We start from the raw sequence: 7,598 nt of genomic DNA, 5'->3' as shown, positions 1-7,598 counted from the left end.
TTCTCTCGATTTCTTAGTTTCATTATGATACGAGAATCACGATAAAAATTGCGCAACAATTTAATGCGGTTTTCTTGATTCGAAATTTCATTTTCTCCAATGTGAGGTGACAAATAGGCAGCTTTATTTCACTAAAAATGAATGATAAACGCTATATCTATACGCAAACAATCGGTTCCCGTTTCCTTAAAAAATCACTCCGTGTATGTACCACATTTAGTGTTCATTGCTTGCAAGACGATTGTATCGATAAATCGATCTTGAGAAACGATGCGACACTGATAACGAGCATCATTATAAGGAATCCTGATTAACAAGTTTGGCTCAATAAACCAAAGCCATAGAATTCTTTCACATCACTGTTCACAACTATTTCAAGAGCAATAATATAATACGGTCCACGATTAAACAAGTTTGTAGCAATAATCATTTCATTAACTGTAAGACATTAAGAAGGCGCATTTTCCGTTGACTTTCATGCTCTTGTTATCGATAAAACATAGAGAATGTTAATCGCCGTGCTATAATTTCTAAAATTAAAACTGATCTGGCGAAAAAGAAGTGAATCGAAAGGATTCATAGAAATTTTTATTTTGCAAGGAACTTTCGAATCTCAAAAAAAAAAGTAATAAAAATTATTAAATTATTGACATTTATTTTGTATATCGTTCTTGAAATATATTCGCATATGCATTTTTTAATTAGAATTAAAATAATAAAATTTTTTCTATTTTATATATAGGGTGTTTTATATAAAATATTATAAGATGTTTTCTCCGCGAAACTTGTATATGTAAAACAATGTTTCAGATAAAATTTATAGGATTTCAAGAAAAAAAAGTTGATAATCTTGAATTTTAATTAAGATCATGTAAAAATTGCTACCTAATGTTTTTAAATGTGACTATCCTAATTTTTATACAAATCAATACCTCACAATATTTGGCACAAAAAGTTATAAGAGTAGAGGATAAAAATTGAATATTTTACAAAATTTCATAATTTATGTAAGATTATATAAGTTTATTTCATAATTTATGTAAGATTATGTTAAAGTATAGAATGTTTCGTAAACTATATATATTTAATTTTTAGTCATCATATTTTTATAACTTTTACTTTTTATTAATTTGTATAAAAGAATTTGTTTCATTTAAAAACATTAGGTCGTTCTTGAAAAGTTATTTTACTTAAAATTTAAAATTACCAACTTTTTCTTCCTCAAAACCCTATAAATTTTGTCTAAAACATTTTTGTGTACAACATCAAGTTTCAGAGAAAATATCTTATAATACTCTGTATAACAATTTATGTGAACACTTCATATATTGCTGACATAATAGAAGAAAATAAAGATGAAAATTTTAAAATAATTTTCAGAATCCGAAAAATTTCTATGAATTTTTTAAAAATTTGCTTAGTTTTACAATTTTACAAAGAAATATATTCAAGCGCAAACTATACCATTTTATTACATAAAAAAAGTTTTATTTTGTTCTAAGAAAGAGCGAGAAGATAGAAAAGAGAAAAAAGTAACAACTGTTTTTTCTTACAGACATCTATATATTGTCTGTGATTTTTCTTCGATTCAATTTCCTCTTGCCTCATTAGTGCGCATGCGCGTTATAAAATGACTAGTATTTTAAATAATTCTATCAGCGTAAAACTATGTGGTGCAGTGGAATGATATGTACGATAGATTGATAAACTGATTAAGACTGAATATATCAATGAGACGGGAGGAGGAACTCGTCCAATGAATTAGATTATCAGTGACTTTTAGTGATTTTTTTTGTATAGATTCTTTCTTCAAATAGCGCGTTCAAACTTAATTTCCGAAGAGCGTATCGGTGGTACATATTGCTTTATATCATGTTGAAAAACGTATGCATGCGTTACCATTATAGAATGGATGATTAAACTATTTATCTCTTTGACACTGTAATTTCATGTGGGAAGGTGAAAAAGAGAACAATTCCTGGCTTCAGATTTATTACAAAGCGCAAGATATTTTGTGGCATTTAATTTAAATATATGTTTTATATTTATTTGTGTAAATTGATATTTTTATTTGTCCGTTTATTTTACACCCGTTTATTTTCTATCTATATTCATGTACAAATAAATAAGTAAATATTTATGTAAGAATATATTAGTTAGATATATATGAATAAGGAGAGAGGAGAAAGAAGTGAGAAGAGAGGAGAGAAATACAAGAAATTTGCTTTTAAAAATACATTTTTTTGCATATCACTGATTGTAAATATGACATATTTCGATTATATCATATCCATGTATTATTATTCATATATTAATTATTTGAACATTAATGCATATAATTAACAAATATTTAAAATTATATGAGATTTTATAATTTTGCTATCTATTATTGGTACGTAAATTTTAATCATTTATATTAAAAGTTGATAGTATCTATATCAAAACGTTTATTTTTTTTAATTGTTTAGATTTTATTTTTTTGTATATATACAAGTTAGAACAAGATGTTATACAGATATGTATTCTTTAACATGTGTACCAGTAGGAATTTTATTCTTCATTATTAAATGATCACATCTAATCTCTTAGTTAATGTTTCAATGTTTCTTAACAGAAGTTTAATATGAAATTTAATTTATTTTTAATTTTTTATTAGGCATATAATCAAAATTAAATTTTCAATCATGTAATTTGAATTAAGTAAAAATTAATTTAAAATTTTAAGAGAGAATAAAATGTTGAAATGTTATTTTTTGGAACACTGTCCAGGTCATTGCCGTCGACTAAATATGTATACTTTTATTATTTCATTTACTCATCGTAAAATTAATATAATAAAATTACGTAACATAGGAAGACTGCACATGACATAATGAAACATAAAGTTAAAAAATACCAAAAAATTCACTTTAAAAATCAGATGTCAATAAAAACTATTTTATACAATATTATGTTCTATTCCAGGTAGCAAGCACACGTCATTTTGACATTCCAAACTGGTCATTTTTGATCATATGTCGTCTGACTGATTTTTTACATGACTTTATACAAATGACTGATTTGTTACATTTATACTCTCAAAAAATGAATCAGTGTATTATCACTGTAATCAGTGATGTACTTATAACTGTACTTACAAACAGTTATAAGTACAGTACTGATTACAGTGATAATACACTGATTCACTTTTAGAGAGTACTGACGTCTTGATTTGTAACATTATTTTAACGTCATTTTTCAGTCATGAAGTGACAATTATTTTATTATTGTCATCAGTTAGTACATCGATCCCATAAAAAAATGTTTTAAAATGTTTTATATAACATGACTTTCGCGATCAGACTTTAACGATTGTTAAAGTAAAATTCACTGTAAAACCAGTAAAATTCACTGTAAAACAGTAATCACTACTTCGTTTGTTTACCGCTACGATCGCTATCTCTCGTATTTAGTTTCAATCATAAGAATTATATAATCATAGGAATATTATATATCATAAGAATTATATAAGTTTGCAAAGAGTGACAGATAAAATTAGAAATATTACTTCGATTTAATTTCTGATACAATCCCAATAGAGATACAATCCCTTCAGATATTAAATCGATCTTATAAATTGGACAAATAAATGTCTGGCTACTTAATGAAAATTATTCGTTCGTTATATTCGTTCTATTTAAAATAACAAGTTTAACATATATGTAATATAAATAAAATAAAATTTTTAATATAATAAATATTTAGTAAATATAAATAAAATTTTTAATTTTATATATATTTATTTATATTTATTTATTTTTATATTTATTATATTTATATTATATTTATGAAATAGAATTACGTTCCAAAAAAAACGTATGTAACTGAGGAAAATTTTACTCAATGGCTGATTCGAACCAATCGGAAACGCTTAAAAAAGTTTCGGAACAGCAATCGAGTAAAATTTTCCTCAGAGAGTACGTTTTGGAACGTACCCTAGATAGAGAAATGAATTGTAGTTTAATATTATTGGCAATAACAAAAAAAATATTACTGATATTGAGAAATATACTGAGATATTACTGATTGAAAAGTCAAAATTATTAACTGATTCTTTCAATAAAATATCACTGATTTACAGTGCTGTACTTATAACTGTTGTAATCAGTGACTATGTACTGTTTTTCAGTGATAATATACTGATTCACTTTTAAAGAGTGCTTTATTCGACAACACTATTAAATATTAAATGAAATTGTGTAGTCGACCAGAGACCTCTTTGACGAGGTCCCACACGGACTCATTGTTCTTAAAAATTGAATTTTAAAAATAAAGTTTTGTTAATGTGACTTGTGCTTTGTACAAGATTATTATCTATGCCGACACTCTGATTACCAATACGTCGGCTAATTTTGTATACTTGATAAGGACCACAACCATATGGTCGAAACGTAGTATTGAATAAATTATATTTCTGTCTAGTTTGGTCGACTACACAATTTCATTTAACCTTTTGTAAATTCGACTAGCAATATTAAGCTATTTACTAATTACTATTAAATATATTATTATGCTAAGAAAAAGACGTCAAAATATGGTACATTTTATGACGTTAAAATGCGGTACATGTCATGACGTCAAGAATCTGTGACATTAGACCGTCACTTTTACGTCATAAAAACGTCAATTCGTGACGTCAAGAATAGACAGTGAATGACCAATTTGAAACGTCAAAATGACGTGTGCTTTTTACCTGGGATTATGTATAAATTTATAAATATCATTAATATTTATGTAACATAATTAATACTGACTTACATGAGATAGAAAGATTAATAAGAAAGTGGATATCACAATATTTATAATTTTGCTACTGTCACACGGACATGGGAAAGGAGAAATTATTTCAAAATACATATACACACATACACATACACATATACCAATTAGGCTCCGCAAGCGTCTTTTCCTTTTAGGATAAAAGAACGTAAGATTAGAAATACACTAAAATAGTGTCAGTCATCTTTTGAAATCGGATATACGCGTTTCTCGATGTTTCTCAACATTCTCTCTCTCTCTCTCTCTCTCTCTCTCCCCCTCTCTCTTTCCCTCTTCTTCTATAAAAAGAAAATAAATTCCATCAAGTCTCATATAAATCTCTTGTGACATTTTCTCAATGATTTGCATATATGATATTGTACATATGATAATGCGATAAACTGTAAAATGCATATACTATGATATATTTAAAAAATCAGTATTACAATTATAGGATTAAATAAATTGAAAGGAAGAAAGAGAAAGAGAGAGAAAGAATCATCTAATGAGAAGAATTGTTCTACTTTTAAAAATGCGCAGAATTCTCGCGTGCACGCATTTTACTTAATAATATATTAAATATATAAATTTAAAAAAAATAATGGATATTTACAAGAGAGTAAAGTTCTTACTAAATATATTATTTTGCTCTCTCTATAAGCTCTTAGCCATATTTCTTGCCAAATAAACATACCCTTACCGATCCATTTGATATGGTTTTAAATTTACTGACAAACATTGTAAATAGTAACACAATATATTTATAAAACTTGTTCGTCAGCTAAACAACATTTGTTCTAATTACGATTTGTGCATGGAAAGTTTTTTTTAATTATATACGACTCTTGCATGCGTGTGACGATGGCTTTCTGCATGCACATTTCGGCAATGTTTTTGATGTGCTGATTATATAGGATATTTGCGAGATTTGTAGCGCGAGAGAGGGGGGGGGAGAGAGAGAGTGTGTGTTCAGTGTGTACACGTGAACTTTTACTTTTTTTTATGCGTGCGCCTCGCGTTCTTGCTCGTCTTCGTCGTAGCTATTCCGTAAAAGAGTTTTCGATTTTTATAGATATAAATGTACGTTTCAATTACACTTAATGACAAAGATAGAGTCATTGTAAAACAAAAAGATATACGAATGATATAATAGCGTGCGACTCGATTCGCTCTCGTGATCACGTTTTTCTCAGGTATTTATCATGTACATTGTCATGTGACTCTTTTCCGTAATCATTACTATCGAGATTAGATTAGTCACTATTATGAAAGAGCTTGTACAATAAACTTGTTTTTGTGTCTATTACTACGATCATTACATATCATTAATGACCGATATTCTTTTCATAAACAGCCAAAAAGTTCACGCTCATATAAATATGTACTTCTATATCTATTGCACATTACTTTTGTATATATTCTAAACAAACTTTTCACTTTATTACAATTTTATAATTATATTATTCTTTAATTTTTTCCAATATTTCTTATATATAAGTCAGATAATAGAAAATTATGTAAGATAGTCAAATTCCATAAGTATGATTTGAAATATTTTTACCTTACAGAAACTATTTTTTTATATAAATGACTAAAAAAGTGCAATTTCGAAGTGCAGTCTAGTTTCACATACTAGATAGTAAATATATATTTTTGGGGGGAGAGGAAGGGTGCTATTCATTATAAAAATTAAAAATAAATTTCATTCATATAGAGAAAATATACGAACATGAGAAGAAAAAGAAAATTGTATACATATATATAATATGTAGTATATATAAACATATATATATATATATATATATATATATATATATATATTATAATAAACAACCTAAACATTAATATATATATATATATATATATATATATATATATATATATAAATGTTTAGGTTGTTTATTATAATATATATATATATATATATATATATATATATATATATTATAATAAACAATCTAAACATTAATATATATCTAAACATTTATATATATATATATATATATATATATGTATATATATATATATATATATATAATATTCTAAGAATAACAATTCCTATTATATAAAAAGATTCGTGTTTATTCCAAGCGGTCTGGTCACGAAAATCTTTATGTAACGTTATAATATTTAAGAGAGACGAAAAGATACTCGTAAGGAGGACATTTCTGACTGATGTGATATTTGACTTCGAGGTAATCTTATATTGCCAAGATAATCGATCATAATATGTAAGAGAAAGGGATGATTTTTAGAAGTTCCATCGCAGCTGGAATTAATCTTATAAATGTTACTACAAAGATATCCTTAAACCTTTTTTCGTCGAAAATATATGTTTGAATAGTAATGATGTACGTTTCAGTGTAAAGTTTTACAATTGTATTCTCGATATACTTATTCAGTATTATGACAAGTTAGCACATAAACAATTTTCACATGAGATTCACTGTTTGATTGAGGAAAAGAGACATAAGTTATAACAAAACATAGATATATTCTCTGTATCGTGTAACAGATTTAATTTTTGATTACTTTATATCGCAACAAATAAAAAAGAAATTATGATTGTGGAAGTGAAGATGTGAAGGAAAATGTGGAATATATTGTGACAAAGAAAAAAACCTCTTTTATGATCATCAAGAATAGTATTGATCGTTAGAGGTGCGCATAAAAAATTTTAAAATAAAACAATCCGACTCATAAATCTTACATAAATTCTTAATTATTAATTCCTCGACAGTATTTTATGTCTTATTATATCGTTTTAAAAAATATAATACTGGTGATGTGTTAAAAAAGAA

This window comes from Camponotus floridanus, unplaced genomic scaffold (genome assembly GCF_003227725.1).
Source record: "Camponotus floridanus strain SB8 unplaced genomic scaffold, Cflo_v7.5 scaffold82, whole genome shotgun sequence".
Classification (NCBI taxonomy): domain Eukaryota; kingdom Metazoa; phylum Arthropoda; class Insecta; order Hymenoptera; family Formicidae; genus Camponotus; species Camponotus floridanus.
The sequence above is the reverse complement of the archived record's forward strand: the minus strand, read 5'-3'. Positions refer to the sequence as shown.